Here is a 17,513-nt window from a genome sequence, read left to right on the forward strand (position 1 = left end):
CTCTCCCGTTGAACGACTCACTTAGCTCGTCGTTGGTCCCGTTCGTGCAGGATCTTTTTCGGTCGCAGCGATGTCGCAGATTTGATGTCTTACTGGGTTCCTGATATCACAAGATACTCCTGAAGGGGTCGTACACGAAAATGCGCACTTCATGGCTACCTCGGAGATGCTGTGTTCGGTCGCTCAAACTCACTTAAATCTTGGTAACCTGCCACTGTAGCAGCAGTAGCCGATCTAACAACTGCGCCAGACACTTGTCTTACGTAAGCGTCGCCGACCGCTGCGTCGTATTCCGCCTGTCTCCATCTCTCTCTCTGTTTTTGAATACACATGCCCGTACCTGTTTCTTTTTCGCCTCAGTGTAGCTTACAAAAGAAACGAACATGTTCGTCCGTCGCTATGAAGAACAGTTACCATGTCTTTGGTGACTAAAACAATAACAACGACAACCATCCTGCACAACTCCGAACACAAATGAAGACTATTTCAAATAGTTCAAATGGTTCTGAGCACTATGAGACTTGACATCTGAGGTGATCAGTCTCCTAAACTACTTAAACCCAACTAACCTAAGGACATCACAGACAGCCATGCACGAGGCAGGATTCGAACCTGCGACCGTATCAGCAGCGCGGTTCCGGAGTGAAGCGGGTGGAACCGCTCCGCCACAGCGGCCGGCTCAACACTATTTCAGAATGGGCACCTACTGCCACGGCGTTGGCCAGGGACGAGGCAACAGAGAGGCTTCTTGTTCACTATACGATTCTCTCGACTGTCTAAGCATCACCGCCTGCGGTCCACTGCAGCGAAGATCGCTGATCGTGACGTGGAATTCTGCCGCTGCAGCGATCAACCACGAGTTCCCAACACGGCGGCCGCACAAGTGCCTTCGTCTATCGCCAATTTTCATTAAGGACGGCTTTGCTGCGCAGTGGAAATGCGAGTATAGTTTACCATTTGTCTGGGAACAAGGAAAACCCATGTCGGCTAGCTGACTCTACACGGTCCAGTCAGATTAGAGCGACTATAGCCTGTGTTCGACGATGCCGCGTAGTAACCCCTCGACACGCTAGGAGTGGAGGATATGCCAGGCGTGTCCAGCTAACGAGGAAGACACAGTGCAGTCACCGTCGTAATGTGGGGACGGAGCGACTGTGTGGCGTCCAAAAGGGCACGGCCATCGGCTTTCCGGGCAAGGGGGGGGGGGGGGGGGCATTTCCGAACGGTTAACTCTGTAAACGGTTCTCGAGCCGACGCGGTTTACGCCTGGTCTTGCGTTGAATCAGTAAGTGGCTCGAAACAGCATATCCAGACACTCCGGGATGGTGATGGCATTGAAACAGAGGATGACACGCGTAAAGTTGAAATACTAAACACCATTTTCCAAAGCTGTTTCACAGACGAAGACCGCACTGCAGTTCCTTCCCTAAATCCTCGCACAAACGAAAAAATGGCTGACATCGAAATAAGTGTCCAAGGAACAGAAAAGCAGCTGAAATCACTCAACAAGGGAGAGTCCACTGGACCTGACGGGATACCAATTCGATTCTACACAGTGTACGCGAAAGAACTTGCCCCCCTTCTAACAGCCGTGTACCGCAAGTCTCTAGAGGAACGGAAGGTTCCAAATGATTGGAAAAGAGCACAGGTAGTCCCAGTCTTCAAGAAGGGTCGCCGAGCAGATGCGCAAAACTATAGACCTATATCTGGGGACGTCGATCTGTTGTAGAATTTTAGAACATGTTTTTTGCTCGAGTATCATGTCGTTTTTGGAAACCCAGAATCTACTGTGTAGGACTCAACATGGATTCCGGAAACAGCGATCGTGTGAGACCCAACTCGCTTTATTTGTTCATGAGACCCAGAGAATATTAGATACCGGCTCCCAGGTAGATGCCATTTTGCTTGACTTCCGGAAGGCGTTCGATACAGTTCCGCACTGTCGCCTGATAAAGTAAGAGCCTACGGAATATCAGGCCAGCTGTGTGGCTGGATTGAAGAGTTTTTAGCAAACAGAACACAGCATGTTGTTATCAATGGAGAGACGTCTACAGACGTTAAAGTAACCTCTGGCGTGCCACAGAGGAGTGTTATGGGACCATTGCTGTTCACAATATATATAAATGACCTAGTAGATAGTGTCGGAAGTTCCATGCGGCTTTTCGCGGATGATGCTGTAGTACACAGAGAATTTGCAGCATTAGAAAATTGTAGCGAAATGCAGGAAGATCTGCAGCTGATAGGCACTTGGTGCAGGGAGTGACAACTGACCCTTAACATAGACAAATGTAATGTATTGCGAATACATAGAAAGAAGGATCCTTTATTGTACGATTATATGATAGCGGAAGAAACACTGGTAGCAGTTACTTCTGTAAAATATCTGGGAGTATGCGTGCGGAACGATTTGAAGTGGAATGATCATATAAAATTAATTGTTGGTAAGGCGGCTGCTAGGTTCAGATTAATTGGGAGAGTCCTTACAAAATGTAGTTCATCAAGAAAGGAGGTGGCTTACAAAACACTCGTTCGACCTATACTCGAGTATTGCTCATCAGTGTGGGGATCCGTACCAGGTCGGGTTGACAGAGAAGATCCAAAGAAGAGCGGCGCGTTTCGTCACAGGGTTATTTGGTAAGCGTGATAGCGTTACGGAGATGTTTAGCAAACTCAAGTGGCAGGCTCTGCAAGAGAGGCGCTCTGCATCGCGGTGTAGCTCCGAGAGGGTGCGTTTCTGGATGAGGTATCAAATATATTGCTTCCCCCTACTTATACCTCCCGAGGAGATCACGAATGTAAAATTAGAGAGATTAGAGCGCGCACGGAGGCTTTCAGACAGTCGTTCTTCCCGCGAACCATACTCGACTGGAACAGGAAAAGGGAGGTAATGACAGGTGCGCATAAAGTGCCCTCCGCCACACACCGTTGGGTGGCTTGCACAGTCGAGATGTAGATGTGAAGTACAAGGTCCCCGACTGCCCAAAATCGGCGCTGAGACACTGCGGTGTACCACGGACCAAGGATGAGGGGGCTGAACGGCGGCTGCAGAACAGACGGGGGAGTAGGCCTGCGGCCACCGACAGCGTCTTCTGGACGCCGCTGCGTGTGGGCCTCCGCAGCCGCCGCCTCGCTCAGGCATCCCTGCTGACTGCTAAGGCCGGTATTACACTATCAAATTTCTTTGTCAAAGATTTGATCAAAGATGTGATCCAATATTCCGTCCAATATATTTGACAAAGATCTTTGACGTAGCGCTAGAAGGGGTATTACACTGTCATCAAATTTTTCGTCAAAGTTCAAGATGGCTGACAACAACTTGTTATTAACCTCAGCAGTTGTACGTACCCCAATTGCATTGTGTGCACATGCGGAAAAGAAGTGGGGGAAAAAATGGAACCATACATATGAGGTTGACAGTCTTAAAAGTCCTGGGATTACAACTTGATAATAAATTCAGTTGGGAGGAGCACACCACAGAACTGCAGAAAGGCCTTAACAAATCTGTATTTGCAATTCGAGTGTTAGCAGACATAGGCAACATAAAAATGAAAAAGCTTGCATACTTTCATTCCATAATGTCATATGGGATAATATTTTGGGGTAAATCTTGAAGTCAAACAAAAGTTTTCAGAGTCCAAAAGCGTGTAATACGTATTATTTGTGGAGTAAATTCACGGACGTCCTGCAGAAACCTCTTCAAAGAACTGGGTATAGTAACTACTGCCTCTCAGTATATTTACTTCTTAATGAAATTTGTCGTAAATAATATATCTCTTTTTCCAACAAACAACTCAGTTCATACATACAATACCAGGAACAAAAATGATCTGCACAAGGACTTAAAAGCACTTACTTTAGTTCAAAAAGGGGTCCACTACTCAGGAACACTCATCTTCAATAATTTGCCAGCAAACATAAAAAAAATTTAGTTAGAAATAAATATCAGTTTAAAAGGAGCCTGAAAGAGTTACTAGTGGCCAACTCCTTCTACTCCATTGACGAAATTTTTAGTAGAAACAAATGATGTATTTTATTTATTCATACTATTAGTATTGTTATTTCAGCTTAAAAAAAAATCGACATGTTCCACATCCACGAGGATCTCCTCAGCACGGATCTGTGGAACGAAAAAACTAATCTAATCTGCGTGAAGCCGTGGGTTTTACGACGACACGATAAAAGCATTCAACGAAACTTGTTACGTGAGCTTACAGTGGAAGACGTCAAGTCGTACATCAATTACTTAAGAATGGATGAGCATACATTTCTGTATGTGCTCAATGAAGTGTATCCTCATATCACAAAGCACAATATTCACTTAAGAACTGCTACATCTTCAGAAGACAGGCTCACTGTAACACTCCGATTCCTTGCTACAGGAGAGGGTTATGTTATGTTAGGTTAGGTCTCCAATCTTCTTAATCTATTTTTGTATTCAGGGTGCCTCACGTCGTAAAGCGCCTCAACAGCTTCAGACATCTCTATTAATTTTGTAGTTGTCGGCACACACCAATTGTATTTACCGGCAATGGTTATAAAAACACTACAGGCGACAGAACCCTGCAGCGATGCTAGCGCTCCATGTGGTAACATGTCACATTGCAGTGTACAGAAGACAAGCGGTTTCTTTGATCAAATATACAGCGAGGCCCTAGATTTGATCAAATATTGGACGACATTTGACAAAGTCCCTATTACACTATCAAATATCTTTGACAAAGATATTGGACAAAGAAATTTGATAGTGTAATACCGGCCTAACCACCGGCGCCGAAAGCTGGAAGTGGCGCGCCAATACCGCAACTCACTGCTGACAGCTGGTCTTTTCAAATGTATCACGGTTTGTCCTCCAACGCACAGGCGGCCAACTGCGTGTACGGCGTGAAACGTCTGCACGCAAACACTCGACGGAACCGTTCACGCCGGTGGCATTCCCTGGTTATTCCGGGAGGCACAAGGGATCATCACAAGAATGCATCTATGGTTGAGGACCGTGTCCACCCCTACAAGAAGTGTAGGCAGAGAGACATACCAGCAGGATAATGCAACGTCCATGTGAGTGGTTCAATCAGCACCTGGATGAGTTTCCACTTTTCCGCTGGGCACTAACCTGTCGGGATTGAAGCCAGACATCCAGAATCTGTTGGAGCGCCTCGGTCGGGCTGCTCCGCGCACGAATCCTGAACCCAGAAACGTAGCGCAGCGCGGCACGGCCCCACACCCCTGTCGCCACCTTCCAGCACCTCCGCAGCCTTTTGACGGGTGGTCTCATTAATTCGACTGGGCCGTTACACCCACTTCTAGACAAAAGGTGTACGCATTATAGTACAAATTACGTGCAAATACACTATGTTTATCCGGACACCCCGAAAACATACGTTCGTCATATTACCTGCACTGTGCTGCCACCTGCTGCCAGGTACTCCATATCAGCGACCTCAGTAGTCATCAGACATCGTGAGAGAGCAGAATGGGGCGCACCGCGGAACTCACGGACTTCCAGCGTGGTCAGGTGATTGGGTGTCACTTGCGTCATACGCCTGTACGCGAGATTTCCACACTCCTAAACATCCCCAGGTCCACTCTTTCCGATGTGATAGAGAAGTGGAAACGTGAAGGGACACGTACAGCACAAAAGCGTACAGGCCGACCTCGTCTGTTGACTGACAGAGACCGCCGACAGTTGAAGAGCGTCGTAATGTGTAATAGGCAGAAATATATCCAGACCACTGCACATGAATTCCAAACTGCATGCCGGCCGATGTGGCCGAGCGGTTCGAGGCGCTTCAGTCCGGAACTGCGCTGTTGCTACGGTCGCAGGTTCGAATCCCGCCTCGGGCATGGATGTGTCTCATGTCCTTACGTTAGTTAGGATTAAGCCGTTCTCAGTCTAGGGGACTGATGACCTCAGATGTTAAGTGCCATACTCCTTAGAGCCATTTGAACCAAACTGCATCAGGATCCACTGCAAGTACTACGACAGTTATGCGGGAGGTGGGAAAACTTAGGTTTCATTGTCGAGCGGCTGCTCGTAAGCCACACATCACGCCGGTAAATGCAAAACGACGCCTCGCTCGGTGTAAGGAGCGTAAACATTGGACGACTGAACAGTGGGAAAACGTTGTGTGGACTGACGAATCACGGTACACAATGTGGGGATCAGATGGCAGGGTGTGGGTATGGGGAATGCCCGGTGAACGTCGCCTGCCAGCGTGTGTAGTGCCAACAGTAAAATTCGCAGGCGGTGGTGTTATGGTGTGGTCGTGTTTTCCATGGAAGGGGCTTGCACCCTTAGAAGTTTTGCGTGGCACTATCACAGCAGAGCCCTACAGTGATGCTTTAACCATATTCTTGCTTCCCACTCTTGAAGAGCAAATCGGGGATGGCGACTGCATCTTTCAACACGATCCAGCACCTGTTCATAATGCACGGCCTGTGGCGGAGTGGTTACACGACAATAACGTCCCTGTAATGGACTGGCCTGCACAGAGTCCTGACCTGAATCCTGTAGAACACCTTTGGGATCTTTTAGAACGCCGACTTCGTGCCAGACCTCACCAACCGACATCGATGCCTCTCCTCAGTGCAGCACTCCATGAAGAATGGGCTGCTATTCCCCAAGAAACCTTCCAGCACCTGATTGAACGCATGCCTGCGACAGTGGAAGCTGTGAACAAGGCTATGGGTGCGCCAACACAATATTGAATTCCAGCATTACCGATGGAGGGCGTCACGAACTTTTAAGTCGTTTTGAATCAGGTGTCCGTATACTTTTGATCACATAGTGTATTACTTACTAACCGAAAAGAGTGCAGGGGTAAGAATCGGGAGGCCCCTATTGCAGTGACATCGTGGAAGCAGAAGGGGAGAGGAAGAGATGCACGGACAGGGAGGGGCAAAGACGACAGAGACTCAGATATGACGGGAGTATATGGACACTATGTGTGAGAGAAGGAAGTGCAAAGACAAACGGAAAAGGAGGAGATGAACAGAGAGACGGCGAGGAGTAGATGGACAAATTGAAGGGAAGAGGAGGAGATGGACAGAGAGGGGTCGTGGTCGTGGATTGGGGGTTAGGGAGAGAACGAGAAGTTGGGAATAAACTGAGAAAGGTGAGAGGAGATGAATAGGAGGCCGAGGAGTAGATGGACTGAGAGATGGGGAGGACGAAACGGACAAGGAAAGGGGGAGGAGATAAATGGAGTGAGGAGATGCACAGGAGGAGATGCGCCGGAGGAGGTTGGGTGCAAAAAAAGAAAAGACGGGCAGGGAGCAGATGGAGAGGAGATAGGCAGTGCTGGCAGCAGGGGGAGGACAAAGAGCGGACGAAGGAGGTGGCGGTCTTATGAAATTGGAATAAGTTGGAACACGTGAGGCAATACTGACGCATCTTAGAAGAAAGATTAAGGAAACGCAAACCTACGTTTCTAGCATTTGTAGACTTAGAGAAAGCTTTTACAATGTTGACTGGAATACTCTCTTTCAAATTCTGAAGGTGGCAGGGGTAAAATACAGGGAGCAAAAGGCTATTTACAATTTGTACAGAAATCAGAAGGCAGTTATAAGAGTCGAGGGACATGAAGGGGAAGGAGTTGAGACAGGGTTGTAGCCTCTCCCAGATGTTATTCAATCTGTATATTCAATCTGTTATTGAATCAGGGAGCAAAAGGCTATTTACAATTTGTACAGAAATCAGAAGGCAGTTATAAGAGTCGAGGGACATGAAGGGGAAGCAGTTGAGACAGGGTTGTAGCCTCTCCCAGATGTTATTCAATCTGTATATTGAGCAAGCAGTAAAGGAAACAAAAGAAAAACTCGGAGTAGGTATTAAAATCCGTGGAGAAAAAATAAAAACTTTGAGGTTCGCCGATGACATTGTAATTCTGTCAGAGGCGGCAAAGGACTTGGAAGAGCAGTTGAATGGAATGGACAGTGTCTTGAAAGGAGGATATAAGATGAACATCAACTAAAGCAAAACGAGGATAATGGAATGCAGTCGAATTAAGGCGGGGGATGCTGAGGGAATTAGATTAAGAAATGAGACACTTAAAGTAGTAAAGGAGTTTTGCTATTTGGGGAGCAAAATAACTGATGATGGTCGAAGTAGAGAAGATATAAGATGTAGACTGGCAATGGCAAGGAAAGCGTTTCTGAAGAAGAGAAATTTGTTAACATCGAGTATAGATTTAAGTGTCAGGAAGTCGTTTCTGAAAGTATTTGTATGGAGTGTAGCCATGTATGGAAGTGAAACGGCTAACCAGATCCACGGCTTAATGGCACACAATCGTAGATGCAGGTTGCATACCTAACGACTCCCAGGAGCAACAAAAAATTGTTTCTCAATATGTCGCATGATCATTACCGACGGAGCGCAATGTCGGATTGTGTCAAGGATGGGGGAAGGAAATCGGCCGCGCCCTTTCAAAGGAAGCATCCCGGCATTTGCCTGGAGCGATTTACGGAAGTAATGGAAAACCTTTACCTGGATGGCAGGACGCGGGTTCGAACAGCCGTCCTGCCGAGTGGGAGTCCAGTGTGCTAACCTCTGCCACAGCAACCTCGCTCGGTGATGGAGGCTGTAGGGATGGAGACCTGCTGGCCAAAGATCGACCGAGACCTCGTACTGCCTCGCAGGCAGCGGTCTGCCGCGCGGGACACGTCAAATCCTTGAGTGGTGGTGTTTCTACTTACAGTATCAACTACACCACACATCACGCACACTCCTACACCTGCACAAGTAAACGCCAACTGTTTACTACCTCAAACTGGCTACAAACACTATATAAGCGAGATTTTCTATACTTTGCCGCCCTCTGCAGCCAAGCTATTCTTCCTAGAGAAAAAACGAATACGACCATTTCTGCAGGAAATTTGGTGCTCTTTAATTTTTCATTGGAATGTTTTTTCGCTAGAGGCCGTGGTTTTCGTGCTATACCAGATAAATGTAGGGAACTGACTTCCAACTCCCCCGCTAGCCCCCCCCCCCCCCCCCCCCTTCGTTCAGGAGTACTATAGTGTTGTGCGCGGCACTTCCTTGTACAAACATCTGGTTCAAATGGCTCTGAGCACTATGGCACTTAACATCTGAGGTCATCAGTCCACTAGAACGTAGAACTACTTAAACCTAACTAACCTAAGGACATCACACACGTCCATGCCCGAGGTAGGATTTGAACCTGCGACCGTAGCGGTCGCGCATTTCCAGACTGTAGCGCCTAGAACCGTACAAACATCCGGGGCTACAAGAATTACGAGCAACGATTCACAAATAATGGTCAGGGTGGTATTCATGTGGATTGCTTGGTGCAACAACAATGAAAACTAAGTCTCATGCAAGTGGGAACTCGAGAAAGCTGCACCTTCTTTTGTTTCTACTTTGTGTTCTCTAACATGAAATTGGCAAGAGTAGAAATGTACCCTGCAGGGGTGTCTGGTACCGTGACTCTTGAATATCAGAGGTCGTACACCAAGATCGAAACTTTAAGCGGCAAAAACCCGACAGAAATCCGCAGTATGTTAAGTGAAGTTTGTGGTGAGTTTGCAGTGGATCGTAGTACAATTTCACGTTGGGTTAATCGTTTCCGTGGTGCTGGTATGAGCACAGGAGGTAATCCGAGACCCTGAAACGCAAAAACCTTAAGAGATGAGCGAAGTGTGAAACTCGTGGCGGAAGCTCTTTAAGAAGATCGCAGCGCGACTTGTGAGGGAACAGTCCGAAGCCACGGGAATTTCCCCAACATCAGTATTCCGTATTCTGACACATGTTGGGCTGCTGAAGAAAAGCAGAAACGCCTGGACATCGCAACGTTGCTCGAACAACGATTCGACCGTGAACACCAAGGCTTCTTGTGCCGAATTATCGCTGTTGACGAAACGTGCATTGGAGACTTTGAACCGGAGCTGAAACCACAGTCCAATGAGTGGAGAGGTTCAGACTCTCCACGGCCAAAAAAAATTTCGCGTGCTCAATCAAAGCTCAGCCAAATAATGATTTTTGCTTACGATCACCAAGGAATCATCATGACAAATTGAGTCGCACGTGAAACAAGTGTCAAAACAGTGTTTTATCGGAACTTCATGCAGAACCTGCGCAGAAAAATGTACAAAAGCCAACCTCAGTTAGTCTATAATGCTCTCCCACATACTGGCGATGTTGTAGCCGCAAAACTGCGCGAGTACGGATGTGAAGAAGTACTGTCGGACCCTACCTACAGCCCGGAAATGAGCCCACCAGACTTCGACTCGTTCCCGAAGTTGAAACAACCGGTGTGTGTGGACGTCGTCACCTCTATTTGGAAGAGCTTTCTACCACCGTTACCCAAGTCATTCGACAGATGAACAGAAGTGCAGTCCTGGATCGAATAATAGACCTTCCCGGCCTTGGGATTCAATGACAGGGAAGCAGGGAAACTATACTGAAAGAGTGTCAAGAGATTTATAAAAAAATTAAAGTGTAAGTAAAAAAAAATTAAGAGTGCATTATTTATGAAATGTTCCTCGTATTTCCCATATTCTACCTTGGTCGGGCTATTACGCTACCTGTTTGGTCGTGCACAAGAAATTTTAGAACTGACGTTTTTATAAGTTTTACGTCACAATTCTGTGGTGTCACCGCCAGACACCACACTTGCTAGGTGGTAGCCTTTAAATCGGCCGCGGTCCGCTAGTATAAGTCGGACCCGCGTGTCGCCACTGTCAGTGATTGCAGACCGAGCGCCGCGACACGGCAGGTCTAGAGACACTTCCTAGCACTCGCCCCAATTGTACAGCCGACTTTGCTAGCGATGGTTCACTGACAAATTACGCTCTCATTTGCCGCGACGATAGTTAGCATAGCCTTCAGCTACGTCATTTGCTACGACCTAGCAAGGCGCCATTATCATTTGCTATTTATCTTGTGATGCATGTACCGTCAGACCGATGTTCACCAATTATGGATTAAAGTTAAGTATTTCAGAAGCTACGTACCTTCTTTTGCTAGTATAATTACTTTACCTGTTCCAGACCTCACGCCAGCCTGCGTGAGCTTAAACGCGTGCCTTTCGGCTTCCTCTCCTAGTGGCTTGGCTGTCTTGCCAAGTCACAACAAATTCTATAAATTTTAACAGCGTAAAATTAACAGTTAAACTATTTTGTTCGTCTGCCCTCCTTACTACAAAACTATGTTTGTAAGGGTTGGTTTCGGATCGAATTGGAAACGTAATTAGTTTTTCCGTAACGTTTATGAAAGTCCGCCTTTCTTTTATTACCTACCCCCAACCATGGGAAAGTTTAAATAAATAATGTCAACGGAATAGCTGACTACGCCGTTCGCGTCATAGACCGATCATTGAAGATCCAAAACGGTCGAATATCGGAAATAATTCTCGTAGTCGCAAAATTTTGTACTGTGGTAGGACAGAGTCCCATGAACAACATAGTAAATTTCGTGCCTGGTGAAGCGAGAGTCTAACGGTTACAGATGCGTTTCAAGGTCGCTGTGTTACGTTCTTCCTGAATAACTCGAAAACCGTGGTATCCAGCGAAAAAGTATCCCAGAACACGCTGAAACTACAACTCTCCCACAAAAACAGGTCCTATTCATTCTTTCACTACAGCTAACAGTCTGCGCGAAGAGAATATTGAAAACCTCGCGCGATGGGATTGCGCCATTGCACAGGTGGTGTATGTAGAGCACACCCCTAGCGTCCTATATATTGTTTGTCTCGACTTCGCCTATACTAATGTGGTACGCTGTTAACCGTTACGGTTTACACCCTCCGTAATCCACAAGCCACTGTGCAGTGTGTGGTCGATGGCGCTTTTAACTAATATTACACTCTTTACAATTCCATTTGCTTCCTCTTGCAAAGCAGTTCGAGCAACCCCTCGAAAATTCTCCAGAAAATCGACTTTGAACTTTTCCAACCATGTTCAATATGCTAAAGTAAGCGATATATTTTTCGGCAAGCAGTGTGACTATATGATAGTGTTTACGCTCGCTGTGTGTGTGTGTGTGTGTATGTAGGATGGTAAGGTGGGGGGGGGGGGGGGGGGAGGGGGGATGCTGGGTTCGACTGGAATGATTTTTCAAACAAAGGTACGTGTTCGATGAGTATTTCCGTGAAGCAGGAAGCGCACGAAACTGGTTATCTCTAAATCGAGTCTCATTTCGGTTATTTATTCTTTTTTTACCGTTCAGCTTGAATACCAACGTCATTTAAATATAAAATTCATCAAATGTATGATAACTACGACATCTAATTGTCATTTTTATGAAAAATGCACGCCTTCTTATTTCCAGTTATATACTGCATACAACAATTCTCAATTATCGACATTTTATATAAGATTGTTAATTAAGGGCTTGTCTGAGTAAAAACTACAAATTAATATTTCTTCTTCTTGTATTCTACACTTCACGTAAACGCTCACATAACATGCACCTAATTTTTGGTTACGCCGTGATTCGAACCCAGGACCCCCCAGGAGAACACACTAACACATGAGCAAGCTGCTTTTCGCCAGAACATCACCTCAATTAAGAATATTAAAAATGGTTGGAAGTTTTCGAAGTCGATTTTGCAGAGTATTTTTTGAGAGTTGCATCGAACTGCTTCGGGACATGTATCTAAATTCTCAACTTCAAAACCACCATAAATATAAAAAATTAAGAAAATCCCTTACGAGCGAGGGAAAATTTACTGTCTAAATACCTATTAAAATGCGCAATAATTCCTCTTCTCCAGGTCTCATGATCCCTACGTGATACGTACCTAGGAGGCAGCAAACAGGTCGGATAATTATCATCGAATGCAGCTTTGGCGAGACCTACACAGCCGTTCTTCAAAGAATTCCCCTTTAAGTCTCCTTAGCTGCATAGCATGCAACTGCACGTATCCTATGGCTGTAACCAAAGTGATGTCTTCCACATTAGAACGGTAGTCCTAAATTTTGAAACGTTGCAATCGATACGAAATGTAGAAGTGTTTTATCGCATTTCGCTCAATTGCAATAGGATTAAACCTGCAGCAGCAAATAATATTTAACGTCTACTGAAACAGCAAGAAAATCGTAACAATCTGACGCGGAGCATATAGCCTACTTTTTGAATACGTTCGAGTGATAAATCAATAAAAGAACCCTTAAAGTTCAAAAACAGATATTAAAACCGTAACTATTTCTGGTGTGGGTAACAGCCTTCACGAATTTTTAGATGACGTTGTGTTCGCTCGTAGGTGTGACTATTCTATTGCACTATTGAAATTTCGGCTTTTGTGCCACTATCAATCGTCTATAATGACACAGTACAATGGAAAACATGATGCCTTGTTATGGTATAGAAACTGGTTAAAAATAATGTCGTTGCGGGGCTGTGTCACTCTTGTACTATTTACATTGACTGACTTTAGCCTACATGTAAATCAGCAAAATCTACTCAATATTAACAGCAAGCACTGGCTCTGTTACCATCAAGATTGACACAACCCAGCAAGAATGTTATTTTTAACCAATTCCATAACGACACATTGAATTCTTATCTTGTCTTATAGGCCTGTCTTAATACGTGCCTGGAAATGGCACAAAAGTGGACACTGCAGAAGCGGAATAAAAGAGTTACCACTAAAACCACCGAACATAACGTCATTGAAATACAGTAAAACGTTGCAGATTTGCTTATGCTGCAACCCATGTCACAGTAGACTGCAGTCTGGAATTACAGATACCTCTTTTTCTGTATTTGCACGGTTCCTTACAGCCATTAGAAGATAAATCTTACACATGGTGGCAAATAAACACGCTTGTTTCATTCTGCAAATATGTGATGAAACAGCAAACCACGAAATGCAATGGGTTACCAAATACATCACGCAAGGGACTATGGATCTTTGCTACAATTATCATCGGCAACGTAGACTAACAATATTCATGGCTGAGCATGAGTCTTTACGCAGAAGAAAAGCACTTTTAACCAAATGCCTTCATTGATGGGGATACAGAAACTATGACTCAGTCTTTGTCATCTAGCAACGGACACACACGGCAACAGAAATGCATTAAGCAAAAACACAGTAATGGCTACCAGTTGTTTACACTGCGCATGCAAAGACCGCAAGAAATGTATGCAAAGAAAACAGCGGCAAAAGTACTGATTTCTGAAGATGGCTCGATAGCTCGGCAAATTGCAAAACAGACGACTAGTAACAATATCTGTAAAACATGAGAGCAGCCACGATTTCAAAGATGCTTCGCAAGCAGTCTCTGGCTGGGCATTTCCACAGTTGGGAACACCTTTATCGACCATCTGCGACGGGCATCTCTGCCGTCGAAACTCTTTGCTCCATTGAGAACAACGGCTTGTGTACAAACTGCGATGTGGTTTTCCAAATAAACGGAAGAAAGCTGTGCATTTAAGACGAGCCAGTGCCGTTCATTTACAAATCGCAGAAAATAATGTTTCCGCCAACACGTGGCTGCAATCAAAATACAAACATATGTATGTGATAAGAAGAAATGATGCCCGACGCTTGAATTCCAATACGCATCACATACACAAAGGTATGTACAGATTTTAATAGATCGTATCGTGATTATAATGTGCAAGAAACATTCGTTTGTGCAGAATATTTGAAAGTTATCAACAAAGGTAGAGAATGGTATTGACCGCTGTCCCTAACGTATTCAGGCATCACTAAGCAAAAGCTGGGGAAATCTTTAAGTGATGTGCAAGAAAATGCAACACGGTCCCTCTGATTTGCTAGCGTGCTAAGCCCAAGGACTTGTACATACATCTTTGTTGGTTTAGTAACAGGTTGTGTTTACGGATGTACTTGCTTGTCTCAAAATGTAAATACAGCTGCCTCAGATGCTGATAGTCAGGCAACCACGACCAGCTTTGTCGTTCTTTATGCTGGTAGATTTTACAACGTTTCTCTCTACACATTTTTCACGATTGTACGATGAGCACAGGTTAGGTAATAAAGGGACGCGGGTGCAGAAATGAATGACGTGTTATTTACTGGGATGATCGTCGGCAGCATTACTCTCAAAATATCAATGTACGAAACGAGATTATAATTATTCTATTTAATTAAGTATTTCAAACTAGTTATTGTTAAGCTTGCAAATCTTTTCAACTTTACAATTGGCTTTTTTAAACATCCTATTTTACAGAATTTTATCATCATCGAATGGTATTTTCTGAAGTGACTAATATCGTTTTGCGAAAGAATATCAAAGGATCTAAAATAGATCGAAACAAAAAGTGAGAACAAGCGATTTGAAAAGTGTCTTTCGTAGCGCTAAAAGTAGTTGAGAGACATTATCATTTTATTTCACAACAATTTAATACTTGCGTGACGCTAGAACCTTTATTCTGCGTAGTGTTCTGTCACTCATTAACATAAAGCTGAACAGCGCACGTAAATTTAAAGTTTACACGCAAACGAGTTAGGTGATAACGCTGAAAAACTTGTCGAAAATATACCAACACTACGAAATTACCATCTAAACGTGAAGTTCACTACGTTTCTTATTTTCCAATCTCGGACTTTGGCGGAGAGATATGTGGCGAAACATAGCACCGCTGTATTCATCGTAGCTGTAAATAATATGCAGCAAAATACCCGCCGTTAATTTGCCTAATGTGTAACACATGTTTTCAGTGTGTATCTTACAGTTTCTAGTTTTAATAACGAAACGTGTGTTAAATATGGCGCAAAGGTATGCATCGTGTTACGCTACAAGTCTCTTTCTTACCCCAACATTGGAATTTCTTAGCTCCGGCGGCTTATAAACAAAATTTCACCATCCATCCCAACGCAAACTTCAAGCTACTCTACAATTTAGTCTGTCACTATGATAGATTTTTTAATTTTTTTAGGATGCACTATCGCACTATGATCCGAAACGTCGCACTGATATGTCTAAATTTAAGTGTTACCGGAAACCGAAAATCGCCGTTCTTAAAACGTATACCACAGTGAAGTACATCTAAGTTGGTCTAACACGTTTATTTCTTTATCTTGCGACGAGTAGCAGTTTGCTGATATGGCTTTTATCTTGACAGCTCTTAATCTGAGTTAAGTAGTAGGATATTGTACTACTAGCAATACAGAACACAAAATTTTAAAACCCCTTGCGAGAAGGCAACACTTTGGGCACCCCTGGCGGGACTCGGGCAAACATCGACTAAGCTCACGAGACGGCGGGAAAGGGGGGGGGGGGATGACGAGAGAAGAACCAAAGGACGCAGGCAGCAGAGAACGGGACAGAATGGAGGAACGGTAGTTAAGATTCCCGAGGAGGATATGAAAGATGGCGGGGGTGTTCGGTGAGGAGGGGGCGGGGGAAGGAACAATAATAATGATGGGGCCCACACAGCCACGGGCGAAGGAGATAAACATCGAGCCAACCTCCCAGCCGAGGTGATTTAAAACGACCACCAAGGCGGAACCGGAATAAAATAAGAACAGTGCGGTGGGATAGCGGTCCTGCACGGCCAACAAGATACGGCGGGGAAAACCAGTCCGATTTAATAAAAAAAAAAGCTAATGACGATACCCAAAAAAAGGAAAATCGATACAATTCGTTTACATACCTGGGCATGCTCTCTATTTACAAATCAAGCCAACTAACGCGCACTATTAACTTGGGCATTCTAATCTGAAAATTCGAAAAAATATGTCGACTGTTAAACTCCTCAAATGTTTATCTGGAGCCGCGATCACAGATATTGATACACTACTACGAAACGGCATTTAAAAATAAAGGAACCATCACTATAATGTGTTAAGAAATACGAAAACACTGCTCTAAAACAGAGTTTAACAATTCCAAAAGAATCCAGGTTAGATAAATTGCTAAAATACGCGGTTAAAAACCTACCAGCTGTAGTATTATGAACAATATTACGATAGACTCTTGAACATGAAAGTGCCGTCTACCTATACGCACTAGAGAATCCAACAGATTGCGTGGTTATAGTTCAAATGCGTTCATGCTGAGAAGAATAAGAAAATAAACGCTTACCTAGTTCAGCTGCATAATCCGAACTTGGAGAATGAGGTAATATATCCCAGTTGTATCGTTTTTCGTTGCACTCGCGTCAGGAAACAGGCGCACCGCGACTCTAGCGCGAACCACGTTGATTATTCAGCAAGTACGTCGAAACTGTTTCATGGTAGCAGTCACGTACCAAGTCCGAGAGAGCAAATGTCACATGTTTACATACACTATCCGTTGTTATGTATTTACACCGAGTGCAGCACCGATGTAAAGCAATTTTTTTTTTTAAACGGTAGCGCCTACGGCTGGACTGAGAGAATGTATCCCTAACGAGAAACACATCTTCCACAGTGGCGAACGTCCACGGTCGAAATCTTTAGTGGGGAACGGTGCTAGAGGGGCCTGGCACGGCTAGCTACGATGTAACGGCCGCTGCGATTGGTCGACGGCGCGACCCCTCGGAACGGCAGCCGCGAGATAGCGGTTGTAAGCCGTCCCGCTATTGGTCGGCCAGCGTCGTCCAACCA

The 17,513-nt window shown here is 44.9% G+C and overlaps 2 protein-coding genes across 2 annotated transcripts in view; one reads left to right on the forward strand and one right to left on the reverse strand.

Annotated features, from left to right (window-relative positions):
• The window catches only part of LOC126427380 (uncharacterized), a 346,885-nt gene extending 329,493 nt beyond the window's left edge, over positions 1 to 17,392 (reverse strand). The window contains exon 1 of the mRNA XM_050089729.1: positions 17,011 to 17,392. The gene's annotated coding sequence lies outside the window, so the exon portion shown is untranslated. The remainder of the gene's footprint in view (positions 1 to 17,010) is intronic.
• Positions 14,331 to 17,513, forward strand: part of LOC126427165 (uncharacterized) — a 172,001-nt gene continuing 168,818 nt past the window's right edge. Inside the window, exon 1 of the mRNA XM_050089389.1 lies at positions 14,331 to 14,538. The gene's annotated coding sequence lies outside the window, so the exon portion shown is untranslated. The remainder of the gene's footprint in view (positions 14,539 to 17,513) is intronic.

This window comes from Schistocerca serialis, chromosome 11 (genome assembly GCF_023864345.2).
Source record: "Schistocerca serialis cubense isolate TAMUIC-IGC-003099 chromosome 11, iqSchSeri2.2, whole genome shotgun sequence".
NCBI classification, from domain to species: Eukaryota; Metazoa; Arthropoda; class Insecta; order Orthoptera; family Acrididae; genus Schistocerca; species Schistocerca serialis.